The following is a 25473-nucleotide window of genomic DNA, read 5'->3' as shown; positions in this document are numbered from 1 at the left end:
TTTTCCACGCACTCACACACATAGTGTCGAACTGGCACACACTCACACACCTGGTGACTAATTAATTTCCACGCACTCACACACATAGAGACTCAAGGGCAGTTAACAGCAAAGTTTTTTGTTGTTTTTTCTTTATGTTTAGCCTTTTATTTTCTAGTAATTTTCCAGCAGCAAAATGTAGCCTTTACACATTAGCTGTATAACTTGCCAGCACAAAGTTTTTGTTATGCCAACATTAAAAGGATCTTTTAGTAGTTGCATTTCAAGTCTTTTCCAGTGTATCGCATGATGCAGTATTTACTCCTGAGGACTACATTTTAAGCTCCAAAGATACTTGGGCTGAATTAATTTCAAAGAAAGCTAACACATACTATGTTTTTTCATGAACACAGAGAGCCTTTTTCATATTGAGCATGTTAATATTCTACATCGCTGTTATTTACAAAGAAATTATTTGTTCTAGTCCAACCCAGTCTTCCTAGTTTCATACATCCAGACAGGCTCTCCAAAAACTGCAGAAGGTCTCAGCAATGTCCACTACAGACATGCAAGAGATCGGTCAAGCCTCTAATGCCTTCTGCAGTTTTATTGACAACCAACAAATACTTACCCAGTGAAGTGGCCGGATTTCACAGCGTCTGATGTCTGTTCTAGATTCTTCCTGGTTATTGATCTTGAACTGTTCCTCTAACAGTTCTTCTAATCAGTTAATTGGTCCAGCTTCTCCCAAACCACAGTGATAAACGATGAAAAGTTTCTTAAGAGTAACAGGATTAACAATGCACATCAATGGAAGCTCCTGTCTACCCTTAGATGCAAACAGACACTGCTTGTCTCTTGTCTCACACTCTGGTCTTCCAGGGTTTCACAGTGATAGGATCTATCAAAGAGTCTGATAAGCTCTTTGGTGACTTGCTCACCGTTACATCTACCCCCACATCTCCCCCTTCTTTATTAATAGAAAAAGCACAGTTCATAGCATCCTGTATCTTTTTTTCTGTACACAGCAACAAACATGGAATACAAACCAAAACACAAAGTAATAAGACAAACTAACCCTAATTTTAGCAGATTTTATATCCATCCCACAAAACCTCTAAAAAGACCTCCAAATATATTCCACCCATCTTGGGCCCGTTCCTTCCTCCATAGAAAGGCATGTCTGCACACAGGGTTGCTTTTTGCAGCGTAGCACTTCTTCTAGCATGATCTTCAGTTCAGTTTCTATGCAGTATGAACTTCCTTCCTGCACTCTTAGTCCAGAGCTGGGTTCTTGTTTGGATCCAAATCATTTCATAAAAACTAACATACATTCACAAGTTTCCTTTTTTAGCTTTCCATCCTTCCTTACAACTTTCCCCCCTTTTTTGTTTATTAGCAAACAATCACCACACTATAAAATAAGAGCACTAATTATATTAGTAGCACAATCGTCAAAACTCAATCAAAACCTCAACTGATAACACACTAAACATAAGGTTACATGTAAGGCCATAATTTTTTGAGTCGATATATACACACTCATTCAAGCATTTATTTTATACAATTCTGTAAATTGACATTTATAAGCTAATGTATTATTACTTATTGACAACTATGAGATGGCAAACCACCAAGAGGAGAGATAAAGAACACAGCAGCAGTGATAGGCAGTGCCAGCAGGGCGTCCCTGCTTCAAAGTGCATTTTGCCCTTCTCACCCGTCACAGATTCTCTCCTGTTTTTATTCTTGCTAGAGACTGTAAGGTTTTTTCCACTTGTACTCCACATCTCCACGGCCAGTGCACGATACAGAGCCCAGGTGGAACACCTGCTCACAAAACAGAACAAACCACTCTATTAGATCTCTCTAAAATACAAACTACTCACGGACTGCCCTTACGTATATCTGAAATGGAACTGAACCAATATCCACCAGTTCTCGGCATCTTGAGTCACAAAATTCACTCTATTCCCTGGGGAAGGGGTATTAACATTAACTTAAAACACATTACCAGATTCCACATCAATTTACTGGGCAATGGGGCGGTCCCAGTTTTACATTCCCACTGTCACATGCAGCAGAGCAAGAGATTTTTATCCCTGCCAAACAGTACAGCAGAAATACAGGTAAAGATACTGCTATAGTTACCATAACAACTGCTTTTAACTGCATTTGTTTTCAAGAATACATTTTTTTCCTTCATTCAAAGAGAAACAGTATATTTATTATTGGTAAGTGGATGTTTCTCAAGGGCTGAGTTCTTTTAAAGCCATTACCCTTGAGCACATATTTTAGATTTGCAAGAATAAAAGCAGAGTGCTTCTCATTGTTCAGTATGATAACAACTCTAATTAATCTCTTTCTATATATACGTATAATATGAAGAGCTTTTCAGAAAATGAGATTTGGTTCTGCAGAAGCAGAGATAACATCCATCAGCTTATTGGTAACTCACTTCTTACACTTCACAGATGGTTTGAATTCATTTTCATCTTCTACGCAGGTTTCAGTGATCAGTAATAGCCCACTTTGGCACTACTGGCACTGAGGTCAAAATATGTTCCTTATTTCTTTAGCTATGAGATAATAAAAATGAGCAGGGTCTGAAGTTTTATTCATGTTGTCATGTAAGGCTTCTCAGAGATTCATTGCTCCCAGTGACTCTAACACAAACAAGGGAATGCTCCTGCAGTAGCTGCTCTGGCCAGAATGATTTGCTACAGATCAGAAAGAAAAATAATGCACAGTAATGGCTGTAGACGCATATTCCTCCTACTTCAGATCAGGGAGAGATGAGAAGCAGCTTTGGTGGAGAAGTGTCTGTGGCACACACACAGGTAAGAAACTGTTGCTCTCTGGATCTTACATCTTACAGGAAAACATGGAATGATTTATAATAGATTAAACTTTCTCAAATGGCAGAAAGGATTCTCAGATCATTCGGCCTTGTCTTGTTTTTAACAAAGGCCTTACCACACACACAGTATGGAGGAAGTGAAGTGCCAGATTCACAAAGTGCATGGGAGATGAAGTCCATTTTAAGGCAACTGACAGATTTTTGCAAGGACTTGGAAAAATAGAATGTTTAATCTCTGGTCCCTGAGAAAATGAGCTAACCCAGCCTTCTGGATATTTATTATTTCATTTTAAGTTCCAAAGGCAAAAGCTCAGAAATGTGCATCTAAAATAGTTTGACTAGTAAAAAGAATATATATTCCTAATTATACCGTAGATTCTTTTTATTGCTGCATTCTAACTGTCATCTTGTAGCACCTTAGAAAACCAGTAACTCCACGTCTCTTAGAAACTGCAAGAGCAACAGCCAATAGCTCTATTCAGAGGGCAGCCAGGTGGTTGTTTCTTTGTCTTTACAGCTGCTACTAGGAGTAACTAACATCACATTTCTGCTAATAACCATTCTGCACTGGCAACGTGGTAACTTAGGGCCAGCGCTGCTCACCTCACTCCCACAGGTACTCAGGGAGCTTCGCAAACAGTGCTGACAGTTTCCCTGCATGAAGTGAAAGAAAATAGCATTTCAGTTTAGGGGTTTTGATTTTGTTTTGATTTTGGGGTTGTTTTTTTTTTTGGTTTTGTTTTTAAATGTGTTCTGCAAACTGGTAATTTGAAACAGCCTATACATTCAAATATGACTTCCACTGGGAGAAACTCACCAACAAATTGTCTAACAGGGTGCATTAAAATCCACTTTCTCTCTCATTAAGCAATTAGAAACTCCTGTATGGAGAGGAGCATTTTCAAGTGCATTTGAAGAGACAATAATACAATATGCATGAAGTACTGTCTCCAACAAATTCTTTTCCAAGTAGCCAACCTAATACACACACTGATGATCTAATGAGAGGTCCAATACTTTGTCTACATTTAGTCTTTGTGCTGTTAAAGCACTACAGCCTATTTTTGTAAATGATACACAAATACTTGTTTAGACTTTTGCACAGGACTTCTTTAAAAAAAATTCAGAGGAGTGGTTTCTCTAGTATGTCCTTCTTGAAAAAGTCTTGCAAGGGCTTTCTCCTCTTTGGTACTTTATCACACTGTTTCTAAGTAGTGCATTAGAACCATATTCCACAGAGAAAAAAATATAACATAGACATAACAAGACCTACATCAGAAAGAAAACAGCAGTAGTTCAACTGAATGCAAGCAAAAATAGAAGAGAAAAAGGCGACAGCACCTACCTGACAGCCTACAAGTGTTTGTAATGCATAAACATTTGAAAACCACAGAGTTAGAATATTTTCAAGAAGTCTGCCTGTACTCTGCTCTGCAGATTTAAAACACTACTTGTTTTCAGACACAAGAAATCTCCACACAAATAGCACAGAAAAAAAATCCCTGATGTCATTATTCAGGGAAGGAGAACTGACATTTTCTTGGAACTATGAGGAGAACTGTAACCTGCATTCAAGAAATAAGTGTTGTAATGTTGTTTAAGTAATACATAAACATTTCAAAAGAGAGACCCACTTCACTGATAAGCCATATTATTTGTTTTAGAAAATATATTGTAGGTTTACTAGAAATGTTCTGTATTCAGCAGGAAAACCATAAAGCTTTCAGCCCTGAAATTAATCTTATGATTCTAAGTGAGATCAGAGTGTCTCTCCCTTTCAAGACTTCAAATGAATGTATTGACATAACTATTAAAAACAATACTAGTAGTACCTAACATTGAAAGATTTTTTGTTTGTTTGTTTTGTTTCTGGTGGCAGCACGGTTTTTTGTTTGGTTGGTTTTTAAATTTAACCAAAATGAAGTGGTTAAGAGGATTCATTTGAAGATTTTGTTAGGAGCTCAAACATCATTGTTTAACCCAAATATTGAGACGGGTTTTGTTTCTTTCTAGTGATGTCCAGTGCTGGGACCAGAATTAATGGGCACGAACTAGAAAAAAACTATTCTGCCAAGAAGCATTTATTTACTGTGCAGGTGACAGAGCACTAGCACAGACTGCCCAGGGAGATGTTAAAAATCCACTTGGACACAGTTCCCAGGCAGCTTATTCTGGGTGTTCATGCTTGAGCAGGGAGTTTGGACCAGGCAGCCTCTAGAGGCACCTTCCACCCCTAACAATTCTGTAATTTGTATTCTATATTCCATGATGCCAACGGTACACAACATATCTCATAACTGTTCATCTTCCTAACTATAAATTGGCTCCAAACATTGCATTGCATACATTAAACTATGGTAGGGCATTGCTTTCACATACTTCAACATGAAATACTTCTGTCATCTCATACAATAGGATTCACGAGCCTTAGTCTTCCAGCATGAGAAAAGACCTTTTCCTATAACAGATACACAGAATGATTTTTTGGGATGCAAAGCAAACTATCAAAAGATCAGGAAATCACAAATCAGAACATAGAGCTGGCTTTTCCTATGGGTTACTCTTGAGTTGTGGGACTGCAGAAGATGGTGAAAGCCAATAACTGCACTGTGGAAGTGTTACTCTCAAGTTCATTTCCCATCTGGCTCTTATGAGTAGAAATAATAATTAAGGCAGTAGTCATATAGATAATAAAATCTGTCTTTAGCAGCGACACTTTTACATGTCCATATTCGGTGCATTAATGGAGTGCAGTGATACTCAGGTGTTAACAGAAAGCAGTGCTGAGTAACAGTACTTTGAGAGTGCAACCGTGGTCTCTGAACCACAGAGTGTTCCAGATGTCAAATGAATTGATACAGGATTGCTTCGGATGCCCCACCGCATTTACTGGCCCAGGGATGACCTACCGTTCTCATGGAGATGCGGAGTTGGTGCGCATGCGCTGCAGCCAAAACAGCCCTTGTTCAACACGTCACCCATGTGCTTCTTAGTCACAGCCACAGGAGGAGATGGACCAAACTCATCCTCAGTGAGATGTGACACGATGCAAGTCAGTTCCATCTGTGGCACATACCTTTCAAAAGCTAGTGCTGAGTGTACACACCATCTTATATGTGCCAGGGCAGTTGGAAGCTGCTTGTGGTGCCTCAGATGGACGGGCTTTATCCTCTCTCTACCCTGTTCAGGCTTTCCTTCTGCTGCTGGGAGAACAATCCTGCAAACCAATAGCACAGTATCATTCTTGGTTTCACTTAAGACAAGATTTTTTCCTGTAACCACTTTATAGAGCTGACTTATGAGACTTTAGCAGCCTTATGCATTCATTCTCCAGCTGTAACAGGCAGGTTTCCAGCAACTTGGGTTACTTGAGTTGAACTTCCCAGCCATAAAGGCAAAGCCTACCTGAGGAAGCAATGCTGTGCTACGGCAATCTTTGTATCCAGGGGAGCTGCGGAGGTGGGACTGGGGTGGGGAGATAGATATAAAAACAAAGCAAAACCAAAAAGGCACGCAAGTATTCAGTCTTGCAGTTTCTTCTGGAGAAAACATCATCACCACAGCATCTATTTCAGTAAAAGTGAACTGAAAATGTCTGCTCTGGATTTTATCTCAATTAAATAAGGCATTTTAAGTTAACATTTGTGAGCATTGGTGCGTGGCCAGGATAAGAGGCACACACAGAGTATTTCAGCCACTTGGGACAAAGCAGTAATCTGCTGCTTGTCATGTGAAGGAAAGAAAAGCGTGCTAAAAAGTTGCCTGATAGAATGAAGGAAGTCGTGCAGCACTAAGACTAAGTTAGTTCCCCCACTCACCCATCCGTTAGGGACTTTCCAGCACTGCCTGCACTATGCCAATTACTCAGTAACCATAACTGTCTTTTTTTTAAAGCTTCCCAATTCGGGCACTGCAGAGTTCCCCTCTGGCAGTCCCCTGCTGGGCCCATCTCATCCTTGGACTTCAGCTGCCATCTGGTGGTGGTTTGGTCCTTAAGCAGCTCAACTTCTCCAGGGAACCCTGATTGATTAACGGGAGTTTTACCCATGCTGAGTGTCTGGAGACAACGAAAAGCACCCTTCTGCCTCTCTTCCCTTCAACAACTCCGTAGACATATACAAGAACACAAAACAACGACGTACGAAGGATGAACAAGCATAAGCATAACACAACCTGTATCACAATTACCTTGCTGCCATCGTCAGTGCAGGCCACCATCCTCAATTTCATGGTTCTCCAGTCATCTCAGCTCAGTCTACGTGATCCCAGAGGCAACTGAGAGCCTAGGAAAAAAGGTCTGTAAAGTAAGAGTGTTACCATTAGCTTAAGATAAATTGAGCTTTTCTAAAGAGAGCAGGGCTGGGTCAATGAGAAACGTGTATGGGTTACCTGCCTGTAAATAAGGAATCTCATTGTGGGCATATTTGGCAATGCCAGAGAACCAAAAATGCAGAAGAGCATGATGTGTGCCAAAAGTCGGTACTCCTTCAAAGAAGGGCAGTGCCAGGGGTCATTTTAACGCTTGAAATGAGAAGACCTGGAACACAGCAGCAGCTTCTCACTTCCAGAAGATATTAAACCTGGAACAATATGATATAAAACAAAAGTTAAAAACCTCCTGAAAAATGAAAGGGAAATGCAATGATACCTATGAGCACCCTAGTACCTGCTTTGTACACTTAGGAAATGAACAGGGCTGCTTCCTACAGTCGTGGTACCCAGCTGGGAGCTGCTGCTCCCTCGTGCTGATCTGTGCAGTTCTCCCGGTCCCACCATGACTCAGCAAAAGCCTCACCACACTTCCTCTGTCTCTATATGTGCAACGCAGAGGCAGCGAGGCACAGATCACAATGCATGGCTGCTGATCTTGTAATACCAGCTGTATGTGGCCCTGCTTATAAAACAGCCCTGCCCTCACTGCGCTGGGCTGCTACCTGGTATTTCTGCAGAGACCAACGACGCCATGCTGCAGAGTCCAAAGACAGCTCTGTCTCCATTTCCTCTCCTCACCCAACTAAGAGCACTCACTCCTGCTGCTGTCCCGACTCCCAGTTACCATCCAGCTGACTGTACGCCACTCAGGGGCACTCACTGCTGGCACATGTGAGCAGCTCTGCTGCTGCAAACCAGTGCAGGGATTTCAGCAGAGCTTCTGGAGTGGTGCTGGGCAGTGCACACCAAGCACATGCTGTTCCCATGCTGCTGGTGCAGCGCAGCCCTTCTGGACTCTTCAAGCTTTCCATTCTTTCCTCACTTTTATCTCACCCCTCCTGCTCAGCCCCAGCTCCCTGCGTGCCGATGCAGGGTGAGAAGTCTGACACAGATTTTCCAAAGCCCCCAGCTAGTTGTGGGACCCGCGCACGGGGCTCTTCCAGCTCCTGCCCTGGCAGGCCGGCCAGGCAGTTGCAGCAGCTCCCCCAGAGACGGAGAAAACAATAAGAAATACCAAATGTGCCGCAGGAATGCAGGAGATACCGTGGCGGGGGGCCCTGGTGAGTCTGGGCAGGATTTGCTCATGGCTTGGCTGTCGCCCAGAAGTTGCCACTCGAGCAGCCCTGTTGGCAGGCTGGGCTGGCGGGGGGACACTTTGGGGGCCCTGCCCTGCTGTGTCCCCCATCGGGCACTCAACGCCAGATGGCAGCCGGACACCGCCGCACAGGCATGCTGGAAACAGCTCCGGGAGCAAAGCGGCTCCTCTCACACTCCTAATTAATCACATCTGCAGATCCTGTTTTGAAAGGCAGATTCGCACAGACGCGGTGCTACACGAGTTATTTACAGCTGAGCTGGTAGCTTACTTTGAGCTGTGTCACTTGTGTACGTGCAGCTAAACACTGCTAGGGCACGAGGAAAAACCAGTCTTCCATTGCGAGGAAAGCACGCAGAACAGTGAACCCAAAGCTCTCCTCAGTGTTCATGTGACCTACCTTCCCTTACCGCACAATGGCAACACAAGCAAGAACCAGCAGGGCTGACCAACAAGGTAGCTGGTTCTGCCAGCCATCCGCCCAGCAGCACCGAGCCTCACCCCTGTGCACAGCCACTACCCTGAGTTACTCAGGTGACTGTGAGCAGGTCTGTGCCCTCCCCTGCAAAGGCCCATTGTTTACTTTGAGAGTCAGACAGCCGCTCTGTTGGGTAACGTTTTCCCTCAACGACTTACGAACTTTAATCTAATTTTGAAACCTAGAGGAGGCTAAGTTGGATCACACGGCTTTAACTGCTCATGTCACAAACTATCCAGCAGGGAGACTGGAGGGTTTTTTTTCTCCAGAAACCTTCTCTTGGCCCCAAATCCTTGTTTTTTCTTCGTTCAGACACCAAAAGAGGGGGAGGTTCAGCTTCCAAAAATAAATCAAAGACACCACGATGCCTGCAGGGTATTTGTTTCTCTGTAGGAACGCAGACCTGGTGGTTTAGTTTAAGAGGGACCAGGCTAACATTCACATTTTCTACATTCCTTGTTTTCCTGATATATCAAGATCGACAGGTTTGAACTGTTGTTTTAATGAAAACCTACTACTCTTGAGAGGGTTTCCTGTTTTAGAAAGATGATCTTTCAGAGCTACAAAATTCCAAGCCATCTGACTTGCTATCACCTTTGTCAGGTCCCTTAACCTCCTTATGCCTCAGCTGCTTGCTGATGAAATGTGATGGATATTTATCTGTTAAAACATGCAAGCTCTAATAGGTAATAGTTTATCAAAGTGCCTGCAAAACACTGCTGTTCCTGCAAAGAGACACAGCAATGCCATGGTAAGCTGAAATCGTGCCCACAAGGCGCAAATTGCAGGTACCTGTGTGAGCCGTCAAGGGAAGGCCATTCAGATCAGAGCAACTCGGCATGGGCAGAGCCTCCTGGCACCCCACCTTCCAGCCACCAGGAAACTTTTAGCCCCTCCGTCCTTCATGCCTAATTCCTTGTGGCCTGAAAATCTCCCCTAAGCTCTTGGGTTACAACCACAAATCGAAGCAGCCTTTAGATTTCTAATGACCTAGAGCTAAACTGCCACGTAGCCAGCCCTCAAGTGTCAGAAAAAAGCATGGCAACGGTCATAAAGTCACTGCATTTAAGCCAAGCCCTCTTTCATCATCCCTAATTCAGGCTGCTGACTCAATCCCAGGTAAGATCTCCCCCTCCCTTGGGCACTTGGAGTCCAGGAACATCCTGGTAAGCCCAACCGGGACTGACCTTGACTCTCTGGGCAGCTTCCAGAGCTTAAGCTATGCAAACCAGAGCAACAAGTTTTGCAGGTGGGTACAAATACCTTGCTGAAGGCTGAAGTACTTGTGTTCAACTTGCAAGTGCAACAGCCGTCCCTAAGTATGTTTTCAGTCTTGGAAACTGACATCAGCTCTCACTTCAGTAAATGCTGCAACCCGCAACGTCTTCGTGGGTTGTTTTTTTTTCTTGTCTGCTAAAAGCAATTTAGGATTTTCCAACTGTTCTAACAATTTAGAAGCTCTACTATGTAAAAATACTTTCTTGTGTTACAGAAGTCCATCTGAAGTGCAAAATGCATTACAAAGGGGATGGGGTTAGCTTCCTCATACATTGCTAGGGCAGATCTGCTGGCAGAAAATGACCACTGGCAGCTTTGCAAGGCATGGAAAAAGACTTATTGCCCAGATACTGGAAGCACAGTCAAAGCTGCCTTAGCTAGGCAAACAGGCACTGACTTCTCAGCCCGGTCTCTAGAGGTGCAGGTCTGCTGACGTCAAGGCTGTCATTATTGCAGGGCTCACAACCCTTGAAATGCGTTACTTGTGAGCTGTGGTCCAGCCTGCAGCATAGAATAGCTCCTCTCTAGTGCTTCTGAAAGGGACAGCTGGGACACAAGAACATCGCGTGCCCTTTACGCATTCCCACTCACCTGCTCCAGCTGTGCAGCTGCATGTTTTAGGGAACCTCTGCAATACGCTCTTAGAGAAGCCACTTCCTCTCCTGTTCAGCTCAGAAATTTTCCTGGAATATTGCTGCTTCCTCTCTGAACTCCTCTTCTAAAGCCAGGTTTTCTTCCTCCCGTGCCAAAATAGTCTGTAAAAAAAAAAAAAAAACAAAACCAAAAAGACAGCAAAGTTCACTTATTTGATGTGAAAAAGCTCATAGGTGCAACAGGACGGAACGTGCAGTGCTCAGGGTTACATGGTCATTAGGAAAATAGGAAAGCCACCAATGATTTTCAAAGCTAGACTCTCTCCCATCATTTCTATCTGGCTATCGTGTCCTGGGAGCCAGGAAGATTCCTGTTATGAGGGAATGTTTCCAGATAATTTTTTCCCCCACCCCACAGCACACATTAACATAAACTTTTCTCCCCTATGCCATAGGAACACAAAGCATTGCTCTTATCCCTTTATAGTTCAGGTACATTAAGTACTTCGTAAGCTGTTCGCTGAGCAGTGCTCAAGGGCACTCAAGGGGTAACTGTGTTTGATAGTGGTTTCTTTTCGTGGGTAGGGAGGGGAGAGAAACAGACATAACAACTTGCTGGAAGCCTCGGAACAGAGCCAGCAGCTCTGCTGACCATCCCTGCAGTGGTGCATGCTGGTGGCAGGACAGCACCTCCCTTTCTGGTGCAGTAGCACCAAGCTGCACTCAGGCTTGTTTTCTGTTTCCCCGAGCTGCACAATGCAGACATCCCCCAAATGTCCCAAAGTTGCAGGATAAAAAAAACTCATCCTTCCTCCTGGCCCAGATGCTGAACGGACATATGCACATGCTTAGCGCTGACCACGTGAGTAGCAACGCTGATCTCCACGGAGCAATCCACAGGCTCGATGTGGGAGCAAGGGAGAGCAGGACACCGGGTTCTTCGGCTGCCTGCTTTTCATACCACGGGCAGAGATCCCACCCAGGAGAGAGCCGTGCAGCAGCATGGTGCTGAGCGATCTAGCTGCTTTTATTTCCATCACCTGTGGCCTTGCTGAAACCCGCTATGAGTTATCTGGGACATTACGCCCCAGATGGGTCGAAACAACAGGTCTTGCTGCAGACTGTCTGTGTTCAGTGGGATGATTTAGTTACTGCTTTCCTCCCACCCCGTCTTCTTCCTTATTCCCATCAGTGACATGTTGGCTGGAGAGAAAAGTTATTCATGCTCTAGAAATGTAATATTTACTCAAAACAATTTTTATTTGGCTTGGCTTCTTCCCAGTGCCATAAAGTGATAGCCAACCCCAAGTGCTTACATAGACAACATGTGCATCTGAGTCATATTTATTATCCTAGTTATAAAAAGCACACAGTCTTGTTGTTTGGTGCAATGGGATGGGACTGAAGGCATCAGCACGTCTTGAGCATAGCCTGTCTCTGGAATCTGCAGAAATTTGCCATGCTCCAAATTTAGAACTTGTGGGTGGAAGCTCATGCAGGAGCCAACTTTTTATACCATTACATCACAGGAATTGAGGGCTCTGTGCCAAAGGATCCAAGGAAATTAATAAAGAGCAGAGTCTGTCCAGCTGTTGGAATTTAGAGTCACGGCAGAGAGGTAATTATTAATAAAAGAGGCTTCATTTGGAGCACGGTAATCTCAGTGTTTAAATTGAACATATCCCCTCCTTACTGCAGCTTACTATTCTATTGAAATTTGTAAAGATAATAGTTAGGAATTAACATCTGTAAGAGATAGGCCTAGCAAAGCTGAGATCATTCTAGATAGAGGACACGCTTCAGTGACTGCTTTCCAAGCTAAGTTAGGCTCAGTGAGAATACACATTTGCCAGTGGCATCACTGCTCTCCTGGCTGCAGGAGGTGGCTGGAACGTGGCATGCATTTTTCCAGTTCAAACACACGTCTCAAATGGACAGTGATCAAAGCGGAATCCAGCTAATTTGAAGAGCAATTCAATTTGTTTGACCTCTGTGTGCTGGGGCAGCCAGCATAAGCTCAACTGTTGCAGCCTCCTAGGAGCTGCTGGTAAAGCATCAGGGCCTGCTCCCAAGGGAAGGGTGAGCTGACCTCCAGCCCAGCTGGGAGATGCTGTGTGCGCCTGCAGCCCCACACCCGACAGAGCACAGCTGTGGGTCAGGTTGGGGCAGTGCTGATGCTGGGAGCAGGCCTCCACTTTGTGCACACAGAGGCTGCACCTACTGACTGCAGAGTATGGGTCTGGTAAATGCTGCTTTCTGCACCTCCAAAGCACAGCACACACAACAAGCACCTTTCCAGCTCCTCAGGTCCCCAGCAGCACACAGCTTAGAGAAAGCAAAACCTGAATCTTCACATGGAACAGCATGGGGTCTACATGCTGCAACTCTTCATGCCAAGGGCTGACCTCAGCAGTGCCACCAAACATAACCAGGAGAACACAACACTATCGTCAGAACAGGGGCTCCTCTGATATTTAAATCACAGAAACAATGGAATGCAGCTTCAAAGCTCATGTTCTGCTCCAGGGTGCATAAGAGCTATGAGTCATTGAACATTTAGCTCTGGGTAACCTGGGAATCTCCCAATTTCTGTTCTACAGATAAACTGACGCAGGAAACAACTACACATTTCTTCACAAAAGTGTGAGAATCAGCCAATCAAACAATAGAATACTGGCAGAGATGCTCCTGCCCTACAGATACCATGTGATGCTTGCACACACATTGCCTGCAGCAGCAAGTACCAAACAGCCTTGCAGGCCCGAGCCTCACCAGGAGCCATCACAGCAAAGACTTCTGCAGCTCCTGACAGCTGCTGCATGTAGAGCATCCCTCTCACCAGAGAAAGCAGATTAAAAAAACATAAGAACTCTTTAGTCAGGTGGCCACGGGGTGGCAGTTGCTATGATGAGAAGACAGCGTGCCACTGGGGAAAGGAGAAGGAAAATAGAAGAAGTTGTGTCATTCTCCATTTTCTAACAGCAGTGTTTTCACCTGTAACACAGGCATGTTTGTGCAGGGAGTGTTATGAGACTTGAGGCTGCTCTGGATTTCACAGGCTCTGTTAATAGATAAACTTCCTAAATTTTACCTAGAAAATAGCTACACCAACCATGTGTTCTTTCCAGGGAAAGCTCTGAGACACCCTGGCTCCATTCAAGGTTTAAAGATATATATCATTTTCTCACTATGTAGCGAAATAATGCTCACCAAATATTTCCTATGGTATGATCAGTAGAACTTGAAACACTCCAATGCTTTCAAATATTACATAAAAAAGGAAAGGCTACTTACTTCCTATCTGAATGTCCCAATGTATGTTTAGCTCGAGGAGTGAAGTTGCCATTTCACCTGCAGTCTCATGCTGTCACTTCACAGCTTTCCAGTGAATGCTCCGTCTCACACCATGCAGAGTCTGAAGCCACCTGCCACTGCCCCTCTGATACCTGGACAGAAGGTGGAAGAAAAAAAAAGACAGTTAAAAATGAGAAGCCTTAGTATACCATCAAGCACCTCAAGAGCTGGGGAACACCTGCATTTCAGAGCCAGATAACAGATATTGATCATTCTCAGCTATTCCTTTCAGATGCTGCAGGACAGTGACCCCACTTCCAGGAGCTCTGAGTTAGACAAATAATTATAATGAGAAAGTGATTCTATGGAAAGAGATGAAACGCTTGAACAGAACTGACTGCAGCTATAGCCAGAGTGTCTAATCCACGGCTAATCTCCAATTCTCTTTCCACTGAAGTCAGCAGAAATACCTCCCATCACATCTAGAGTCCCTAGAAATGCAGCAAGCATTTAAAAATCTGGAGACCTTTCCCATTCTTACAATTGGGCAAGAGTCAGATTTCCAAAACACTATTTATGCTGCACAGAAACTTCCTTCCCAGAATTTCCTTTGTTTCCAACAGACAATCCTGTATTTCAGTACTAGTTCTAGATGCAGCCAGCCATCATCCTATTTAAAAGCCATTCTCTTGGCCACCATCTTCCAACAAAAACAACAATAAATGTATTTGTGCTGATAACTTAGCTTCTGCAATCACAAAAATAAGATCCTGAAGACAACAACTAGAATAAGGGCCTGTTTCCTTCCCTGGTATTTCTTGCAGCGTGTAAACCCAGCTCAAACTAGTAGCACTGAAATTAATGCAAACACACAAAACATGGAGAATAATTTCATGACAAAATGAATTTGTGGCTTGTTTTGACTTTCTTTCCAGGAGATTTCTTAAAAGTCTAAAGCCCTGAAATTAAGGAACCTTGCTGGTTCCTTGCCTCCCAGCAACTTCTCTAAAAGATGAGTCGTTCAGAAAGAATGGAAAGTATTAGAGTGATCGCTTTGATGTCTTTAATAGAAATTTGGGATAGATTTGAAAGAAATGAGCAAAGTGTTGTTATTTCCTTTTGGAATAGCAGTCTGACACGACTGGTGCCGTTACACAACTGAGCAACCCAATGGCAGAGCACAAGCTAACTCAGAAGCAGGCCGAGGAACTCGTCCCCCTAATCAAGTTTATAGTTGGATGCTAATGTTCTCAGAAAACAAACACTCATGTTTATTATAGCAGAATGAACAGAATGTACTACAGAGAATATGACTCACTTTTCCATAGGACGTCTGTCTATTCTCTGTGTTTGAACAATGAAATATTGCACCTCTCACTTGTGGTTTGTAGTACAAAGTTTTAATGAGTTCATCTCAATGAGCTGTAGCCCTGCCACAAAAACTGATTGATTTGCTTAGTGAAAATAAGTGTGCCGTCTGACAGGATGCTCCACACACTAGGCCCTCCTCAACCAGCCCAAGAGGCTAAACTCTCTCACAGGTGGTTTTAGTCTTGACTGCATTTTGGAAATGAAAATATGCGGTCAGATTCAGCAAAACACTGGTTATTTTCCCTTGGGTGACTGGCTGTCCTGCTGCGTCCAAAGCACCCATTCTCCTCTGTACAGTTCATCTTTTAAACTGGTTTAAAACCATTCCTTTCTGCAACAGAAGGGTTTATTCTAAAGCAGACCTCATGGAAGAGACATTTAAACAATGACCACATTTCTATTTCAAAATATTAACAACGACAACAAAAAAAAGCTGTCTATTATCTCACAGGAAATTTTGATTAAAGCTTTCTTGCGAAAAGTAGATGTCCTCATAAGACCCTCCCAGAAGAAATTCAAATGAAGGGCAGAAGAGGAAAAGAGAATTTAAGTAAACAAGTGAGAAGAGCCAGGGAAAACAAGAGCAGTGAGCATGGTCTCAGGTGGCTGACTTGGCAGAGCAGGGCGTGAAGGAAGGAAGAGGCTGTGGGACAACGAACCACTGGCGTTTACAGTAGTCAAGGATTGTGCAGAATTTGTGACTTTAACCACAAATTGCTTAACAATACTGTACATTCCCTTTATTTCCCTCCAGCCCATCACGGGGGTAAATCCCTCTTGAGAAAAGGGTGGCTGCAGGTGCATGGGTAATGTTTGTTTGGGATGGTGCTGGTGGTAAGAGGAGGAGCTGCAGAGGGTGTATTTCACAGCCTCTTTAAGTTACAGGGGTCACAATGAGAAAAGACAGCTCTAAAGTCAGGCCCTTAACTGGTGAGTAACAAGTTAAGGACTGAGGGATTGCTCTGCAGCATACACAGGGATAGTCACATCTAACAAGAAAAAAATCTTGAAGGCCTTTAATGCCAGAAGAGAATGATGAGATGGGAGACATGGTGAATGTGTCACTTCCCAGTGATGGATCCAGGAGAGCAGAGGATCCACCAGAACAGAGATGGATGTAAGCTGGCAGGACAGAGACCAACTTGCATGGCTTTTTTACTAAGCAACATTAGTTACTGCTAAAAACACATTTGATTCATGGTTGTAGAGGAGATCAACCTTGGCAAAGACTCTATAACTTAGAAAAACCACTTCAAGTGAAGAAATTAAATATTCCCCAAGTTAAAGATTGCTCCGGTTATAGCTCATCCCTATGGGAATTTTTAGCATAGCTCTGAAAATGCATGGCTTCAGAGTAACTTAAGTACCCTCTTGCAGCCTGAAATGTTAGCTGCAATAGTGGGGAAACTGGGTGACAGAAGAACAAACCCTGAAACAGTTGTCATTAACATCAGGAAGGTTTCGAGGAGGGAGAGGGGAAGGTGTTACCCTGTGGTTTTGTGTTGTCATAGAAAGCGTAGAATGGAAGAACAATGCTGTGCATGGCATCACTTTCCCAAGGGCCAACTGTACAGTGGTTTCTCCAAACTGCTGTATTTCACCACTGGTGCAGTTCATTAAAATAAATAAATAAACAAAAAATCCTTATACAGCTAGGAATTATAAAACTCTGCAAAAGCCTGTGATGCCAACGACCTTCATTTGGAGGCACACCTACATTTCAAGTGCTTTGGAAGCTAACCTTTTTCAAAATACTTTCTTTAGATGCTAAAGTGAGGACAAACCTGGCTGCAATCCATTCTCTATGAGGGATTATGTCTTAAAGGGACACTCCCTCTCTTACTTTAAAACTTCTACTTCTTCACATGTTTCTTGTTTAAAAAAGACAAAACAACAACCACCAAAAAATCCACAATAACAACAACAGAAACACACAATCCTCCCCCCCCCCCCCAACCCAACAACCCTCGAGCCTGTGTCAGTGTCTTAGGAGTATAAATTTAAACATTCCATTGTAAGCTAAGATTATCTTGCCTCTTGCCCACTGAGACATGTGGGTTTGGCTTTATAAGACTCCATAACTGGCCTGCTTGAACCCTGTCCAGCAAGTTTTCATCTAAATTGATTAGGACTTGGAACATATTTTCTTGGACAAATTGTGTTCTAATGAATAGAACACTCCCTCACAGCTGTCCTGCCAGAAAGCCAAGATTTTTTCTGTCTAGAAATCATCCCAAAGTGACCCTTAGATAAAGTTCAGAATCCATTTTCATTTTTTAATTAAGAAAAGGTTTGCTTAATTCCATTCCATACATTTCAGTGCTAGGCAGCTGACACATGATTCCTCCTAAATATGTTATGTTAAAGAATTTGGTTGTGATGTCAGATCTGCCACAGACAATGCATTTCTAAGCACACTTGTTTGTATTAACTGCAGAGCAGGAAGATAGCTTCAGCAGAGGTAGAAGTCTCTATAGATGGCACACGGAACAAACTCAAGATTGGCTCTATTCTCTGCACAGTAGTATTTATATATATTTCAGTATTACCAAAGCCTCACACAGGCAACAAGGGATTTCCACAGTGCCTTTCCCCAGGGATGCAGCTTCCCTATAGGTCTTCTCTCACACAGTACAAACTGCATAAACTTGCCATCAAGTCCAAAGGTAGACGGGCTGGGAAATTCTTTCATTAATTAACAGTGGCCAAAAGAAGAAGCCATTTCCCCTCCATAAGAGGCCCTGGACACTTTTCTAATTCCAAGGCATGAGCTTCCCCCAGTCAGGATAAACACAGCCTTTCCTTTTAGCATTCTGCTCCATAGTTCTTCTCCCAGATGCCCCAGCTTGAAACCTCATTGAGCAACTGCTTATGATCAGCCCATCTGGAATTTTTCTTCTATGACCATTCCCATGGTAGGCAAGGAGGACTTAACTCCATCCAGAATACCCATCGGACATCCACGATTACATTGTTTTGCTTATCTTTTAACAAGAGTATTTCTAGGAACCAGAAGTTCACTCTGAGGCAAATTGAGATCTTTTCTACCCTTGCAGAAGACAGATCTGACCCATGCACCTATGTGGCAATAACACAGTATCACAATGCGTTCAGGATTTCCCTGACACATGGCACTCAGAGAATAAAGGTGTTCATCCACAATAACTCAAAGGAAAAAGTCTTTCAAGGGAACACGACTGCTCAACAAAAATCGCTTACAGTATTAATCAGACAGGAAACTAAGGCTGAGTTACATCTACTCTAATCTTGAGTGGAACGTGACTCCTTCAGCTGCTAACTGTACTTGCAGAAGGAATAAGCAGATCATGACAAATTGCTTTGCTACAAAAGCATTGTGGCACTGCTCATGGAAAACAGGTCGTAAGACAACTAGAAGAATGGGAAGTTTCCTCTGCTTTCAAAAGACAGACTCTGCATGCTCACACTTGCAAGATGCACGGTGCTGTGGAAAGCTGCCAGCAATCCCATAAAGAAAAATGATAGGTGCTGCAAGGATTCTCCAATGCCTTCACGTAAGGCTGGTCCAACCAAATCAGAAAATTACTTGATGTGGATGATTAGATAAAAAGGGTCTCACCTAAGCTTATGCTATTCGCACAGCCAGCTTCAGACAGAAAAAAAATTAAAAAAAAAAAAATCACACACCTCATTTACTGCCTTTGCCATCTTTGCTTGTGGACTGACAGCCGTTGCTTTGAGCTTGTGTTTCTTTTCTGCGTGCTCTCAAACTGGCTCATTGGAACCTAAATACAATGACAGAAGAATGAACAGAATCAGGAATGCTGACACTGTTGTACTGTATTCTGCAGCCTGCTATTGTTGGAAAATGTGGTTATAATGAGCAGATAATACAAGGTTAAATCCTTCTGAAAACATACAAAGCGACTGTGATACAATCATCTCAAAGTAGTTATCTTTATACATAACCATGGACTAAGCACCCAGTGGAGTGCAGCAAGCAAAGTTATGGGCCCAAGGCAAAACAATGACCAACTGCCAAGAAACATCCTCATTAGTCTTTGTTAGAATTTGTATTTTTAAAGTCATTGTGCAGTTCAATTAAGTTTGTAACACACAGATGAGAAAGTGGAAAAAAATGTGAAGACATTGGGAGATGAAATGTTACAGCACTGGAAGATGTCACCTCCTCTGTGAAATGCTTACACTGTGAAAATAAAGAGAGAAGAAAGAACAAGTCATTTCAGGATATATCTAGGATGAGAGATAAGAGCAGATTACAATCTTCTGATAGTCTTCCACAAAATCTCTTTCTTTGCATTCTAAATGATGCAGTCTGATTCTGAACACAAATCAAAAGGGGACTAAATGGAGAAAAGACAAGGAGATTAACAGCAGCCAAAGAGACACTGGGATTTTAGAACCTTGTGGCACTTTGAACACCTTAAAGCTTGGTTCGTATGTTCCCAGATAACAGTAGCAAAATTCACAGCACTGATCCAGCCTAACTCATCATAGAACAATTAACTCAGATCAGGGACATAAGTGGGATAAGCACGCAAAAGAGAGAAAGGGAGAGCAGAAGTAAAGTCAACCCATGTGACCACCTGTGTGCTACCAAGTCAGTCACAAGCCTTACACATTTCTGCACTCTCAGCTTCCCCCTGTTTATCTGTTTTGCAGTGCTGGATGTGTGAGTCATTTTGTGAAACTATATAAAGCTTTTAAGGAGAGTCAGCCAAAAATGTTTAGAGAGAGACAGGCAACCTATTTCTTGAGCTGAAGAAGAGATTTCAGGCCAGATCCCAGATATCACATCCAGGTTAAGTTCCCCTTGCACCATTCCAGAAGAAAAGAGGACTTCAAGCTGTCTTTAGTAGCAGCTGAGAATTTCCTTTCCCTGGGGGACCTGCAAGTGGCATCAGGCCAGACAGAGCTAGACTCATGCTGCCTGCTCTCCATCAACAGTGGGTGCTCTCTGGCTGTCAAGCCACAAGGACAACTGACATCCAGTCCCCTGGGGAAAAGCCAGGCTGGCTGGATTTGCACAAATCACATGAGCGTGAGCAAGCCCTAACTTCACATAAAGGCCATGACAGAGATAGCTCTTGCCTCCTTGTTTCCAGCTGCTTTGGTGGAGTTCAAAACCAGAGAAAGAGGTGACCCACTACAAGGGGGGCTGCCAGAATTTTTGCCCCTCATTCAGTAACCAGAGGACTGTGCCCCAGCTTGTGCGTTACTGCACACGTGGTTGCCCTCATCTTGCTGCATGACTCAAAGGCTGGCATGCAGAAGTCCCCCTTGTGCGTGGGCAGACAGGTAAAAGACAAGTTCCTGACAGCAAGACTAGACATTTCATCACCTTCAACTTTAACATACCCAGCAATTAACCTGCTCCCATTTCATGGAAGTCATGTGGATTGCTATCATTTTTGAGCAGCCCTGTCCCAACACTCTACCTGCTTGCTGAGTTTTCAGTGTGCTCAAAAGAGTTTTGTCTAGAGACCTGGTCCCCAAAAAAAACCCCAAAAACTGAACACCAACTACAAGCGCAATTAGCATTTTGCAAGATCGTGTGAGGGACTGCAGATTTGTACCCTCTGTGGTTAAACTGACGGACAGAAGGGTTACAGGAAAGGCATATTTGAACTCTCTGTAGCCAGTATATAGCACTGTAGGGAACGAGCCAAGATGTCAATGCTAAGGAAGCAAAACAGAGAACCAAGAGAGATGGGGAGTGAAGTAGAAGGCTTAGAGTTATGGATGCGAATTAATGAACCAGCAGTACTGGAAATGGGAACAAGCTGTCAGAACTTCATCTCTTACAACAGACAAAGAAAAAATATCTCAATTTCTGATGCTCTTGATGGAAACAGAGTTATGCAAGACTGATACTGTTCACACTGATTTAATTAAGGCTCTGTCAGCACTGTCAAGCTTAATTCGCCTGGTATTTCACATTTATAAAAGTCAGCTATAAAAACGTGCTCTGCACTAAAAATCAGCATTCTATAAATGGTCCCAGTCCTAGAAGGGTCATCTTTTTGGCACAAGCAGGCTTTTGAGAGCATCCCACTTATGTGCTAAGATATCTCTATCTAACTGAAACGATTACAAGCTTGTATTGCATTCCTTGCCCACACAACCCTCTCTGTGCAGTTTATGGGAATCTGGGGTGTCCAAAGAACACAAAGTCAAGCTTCCTGGTAGTATCCCATCAATGAAATTATTTCACAGAATTAACCCCCAATTCTGACACTTCTTATCATGCTAGATTCAAATCTCTGCATTTGCTGAGCCATGATGAGTGTGGAAAGGCAAGGACTAGACAATGGACTTGCACCACTTGTGAACATTTTTGGTCTCTGGGCTGGTTAGTGACAGAAGCAGTTCTCAGTGCGGAGAAACAAGCTCATCTGGATGCCAGCAGCAGTCCATGGCTAGAACATGACACAAATACCAAAAACACGTAGATGCGATGTTTAGGGGCATGGGTTAGTAGGCATGTTGGTGGTGGGTTGATGTTTGGACTAGATGATCTTATTGGTCTTTTCCAACCTTAATGATTCTGTGATTCTAAATTTTAGCTACTATCATGTACAACCCTGTCCAGAAAGACCACAGCACCTCCAATACCGACACCTGCAGCTAAGGGATATGACCGTCGTCCAGCCCTAATAAGCAGCAAGTATAAACCAGCCAGGAGTCACCAGTAAAATCAATAAGGTTTCTAGTGGGCTACCTCAGAGAATATTATAGATATGACTCAAATAGAGGCAGTAAAATTAAGACCAATAAGAACAAGCACTCAGTGCTCCCAAAAAATCCCATGTTCTGTAATTGTTATTGCTTCATCAGTGACAGGAAAGAGTTGTGTTTTAAAATAGAAATTCACTTAATTGTATTTCCCCTAAGGCACAGAAAATAAGCTTCCATGAAGTGCTATCAACTGTACAACAATAACATGCTCTCCAGACTGAAAACTGGTTCAGGAATTTGCATTGTGTTCTCGCAAAACATAACTCCTAGCCCAGTTTCTTTCACCTTCTTGAGATAACCAGGCAGAATTCTGCTCAGCAGTTACTGAGTTAGACTATGTGTGGTTAGTCAACATGTAACAGATGCCCAGCTTTCTATATCTCTTCTTAATGGAGGCTGGTGGGTCTACTGCAAGGCTTTAGAACACAAAAGTATCAAAGGAGTTGGTTGTTTCAATACCTTTGTTGGTATGATTGTTCTCTGCAACGAGGTTTGAGAGTCTGAGTCAGCCCAGGTGAGGTCAGCCATGCACAGGATTCACATCCTGTTGCTCTTGGTTCATGGTGCACACAGCAATATAATTCTCAGTACACTAAAAAAAAGAAGGGAAAAAATGAATATTAGAAGACATAGGAAAATGACGGCCTATACCTCTTTCTGATTCTATAAAATGTGTTAAGAACCATCATTTACAGACATGCATTTACATGTGAAATATTATCTTTCTGAAAGCTTGTCATAAACATGGCTCACACTGCAGAGATGGCCATGCATTCCAAGTTTTTGCAGAGGGAAGAATATTTCCTAGGGAATAAGGTCAAAATATTATTATTCAACCGAGTCAGTATGGGACAAATTAATAAAGTTACTACTCCATCATTGACTTCCATACATGAAATCTGAGAAAGTGGTTGTATCAACAGTACATCAATCTGGTCTGAGTACATCAGCACTGGTCAGAGAAACAACAACAACAAAAAATCTTCAGTTTCAAAGTTCCATTCAGCCTTGGCACAGAAAGGTTCACTTTTGTTTAAGTAATGCTTCTGAACAGATAATGTTAATTAAATGTTTGCATTCAAATCTTATTACACAGCGCAATAAGTCTGCTTTCTACACAAACACTGTGCGTCCGGTATGGAACAGAAAGCTGGGGGTGCAGACACTAATGAGTAATTTAAAACTAAAAGCAAAGAAAAGGGAATGCTTGCCACCTCCAGACCACGTGTGCATCTGCCTCTAAGTTTCTTCTCATTCACCAAGTATTTGCAAAAGATCCACTTCTGCTGCTCAAAACTTTTTCAAGCCCAAGAATGACATGGTCAAGTGGACACAAATTATGCTTGGTAAAAACAAATTTTGCAGCAGCACTGGTAAGTCAAATGCAAGATTAGCCCTGATGTGAAGCGCAGCAGCTAAATCATCCATCCAGATGGGAAATGTTGACAGTCTCTTAACTGTAGCAGTTCTAGTTCCAATATAGAGAGGTGTGCAAGTTGGCGTTGTTAAGCGGACACTACGGAACTATTAATTCTGTCTGCAAGTATAACAGGAAGTTTATTAAACTTGTATATTGCTGGACATAGCACCTGACTGCTGTGTTTCATACCGGAATGCAGAATTGGACAGTCCAATTCTGTACTGACGTAATGTACTGCCATGCGGAGGATTTCTTTTCGAGCTTAAGACCTCTTTCTCTGACCCTGGGAGCACACTGAATGCTGTGCATCCAACTCCTGACAGGAATGCTTCATTTTGCTCTTGAGCAACCACTTCTGAGCAAGCCAGGAGCAGAGTCCAGCTCTTCTTGGCTGGAAGAACTGGGATGTCCCAAAATGGAGCTTTTTAACAGATGAGTGAAAAAGCAGAGAACCCAAAGGACTGTCCCTCTCCAAAGCAAATCGTATGCATCAACATGCAAAAATTCCTTTTTGTAAGTAAGTTAGACTTTCTAAGATGGTAAAACAGCTGTGTGCTGTTGGGCTTAGCTCCTCTCCAGCATACCCCTAGATATCAATTTGACTGTCTCAGCAAGGCCCCACAGGACAGAGCAAGGCTTCTGGGTCTGCCTTTGGCAGACACTGAACCAGGTTGATTTTAAAACTTGCCCTAGATTTCTTGTGGGAGATCAGTTCAGCTGGACAACTGCTCCTTGCAGCAGAACATCCTGCCATCCCATCTCCTTCCCTCCCTGGAAGCAGGACACTTATCCTCTGCCGGGCTTGGTAGAGCTGTGGCTTCCCCCCCCCCCACAACGCAGTGGGTTGCAGCTACTACAGCTGATGGGGACAAGCTGCTGCCACCAACATGCTCTCTCTGGCAGCCTGGGAAGCCACAAACCTACTTTCTACTCAGGATGACTTACCTCCCTTAGGGGTTAGAGGCCCTGGTCCAGGCTGCTATTAATGGGATGCAGCATGATGGCTGTGGGCGCCGTATTTTAAACATCTGAAGGTCCCACAGGGAAGAAAGCAATGGCCATCACCAAGCCATCACCACTTGCTAAAAACACATCAGAGAGAACATGAGAGTTCTGAATAATTTCTGTGGTTTCTCATCTTCATGCAAGGGGCATGAAGCAAGGATTCCCTACTTATCAATGTAAGCTATGGGATAGAACAGTTTTCTCCCCTTCTTTACTTGTACACCAAAAACAATTAAAATTTAAAATCAATCCTGAACAACTTCTCGCTCTGATGAAAGTTTTCTCTTGGCAGCAAATAGTGGTGTTTCAAGACTTCTCGTAACACCTCCTTCAACTAGCATTTAAAATTTTGTTGAATTTAGCCACTGCACATCTAGGTCAAGAAATGCCTTGTTTTTAGCTGAAACAGAAAATATACAAGGTTATTTACCCAAAGAATCCCTCCCAGATCTACAGCTGGCCAACTGGACTCAAACCTTTCACACATAGTGTAATCAGGTTTTAAATAGTAAACATTTTTTATGCTGCTTATGCTAACGTTTTTTCAAAGCCAGATGACAAATACAACATCAGAGCATTTAACAACTATCAAAAGCCCCTTTCCTGACACTTTGCTCTTCACAGAAGCTTGCACAAGGTAATTTAAAGATTAAGTTGAAGGAATTTTATGAAATACTAATAGAGGCACGCTCATCCAAAGCACACGAGTCTTTTTGGCCTATTCTGAACAGAGAAACTAATTGCTATAAACATTCTCAAGCAGCCTGGTTACCTCTGGAAATAGAGAATTATACCTTTAAACTTCTAGCTCAGCTCAGGAATAGGCAAGCCTAGCAGATGCAAAGGCATGCAATTATGACAGCCATCCCCCAACATCCCCTTTGTGACACAGTCCTAGCAAAATTTTAATTATTCAGCCTGCTTTTGCAT

General features: G+C 43.1%; 1 long non-coding RNA gene across 6 annotated transcripts; it reads right to left on the bottom strand.

The window, feature by feature from the left end:
- Window positions 1–972: 972 nt before the first annotated feature.
- LOC107314625 (uncharacterized) lies at window positions 973–22715 on the bottom strand. 6 transcript variants are annotated; one of them, XR_014947060.1, is made up of 8 exons: window positions 22578–22715; window positions 19047–19144; window positions 14010–14161; window positions 10714–10877; window positions 7229–7419; window positions 7028–7136; window positions 5916–6056; window positions 973–1809 (listed from the first exon to the last, which is right to left on the bottom strand). It is a non-coding gene; the product is annotated as an uncharacterized LOC107314625 (long non-coding RNA). The 6 variants fall into 6 exon arrangements; XR_014947059.1 differs by lacking the exons at window positions 10714–10877; window positions 14010–14161; window positions 19047–19144; window positions 22578–22715 and adding an exon at window positions 8767–8872 and having other exon boundaries at window positions 5749–6056; XR_014947063.1 differs by lacking the exons at window positions 10714–10877; window positions 14010–14161; window positions 19047–19144; window positions 22578–22715 and adding an exon at window positions 3443–3493 and having other exon boundaries at window positions 5749–6056; window positions 7233–7374.
- Window positions 22716–25473: the final 2758 nt, after the last annotated feature.

Source organism: Coturnix japonica, chromosome 5 (assembly GCF_054131305.1).
Source record: "Coturnix japonica strain WE chromosome 5, WE-NBRP24, whole genome shotgun sequence".
Lineage (NCBI taxonomy): Eukaryota > Metazoa > Chordata > Aves > Galliformes > Phasianidae > Coturnix > Coturnix japonica.
The sequence above is the reverse complement of the archived record's forward strand: the minus strand, read 5'-3'. Positions and strand labels throughout refer to the sequence as shown.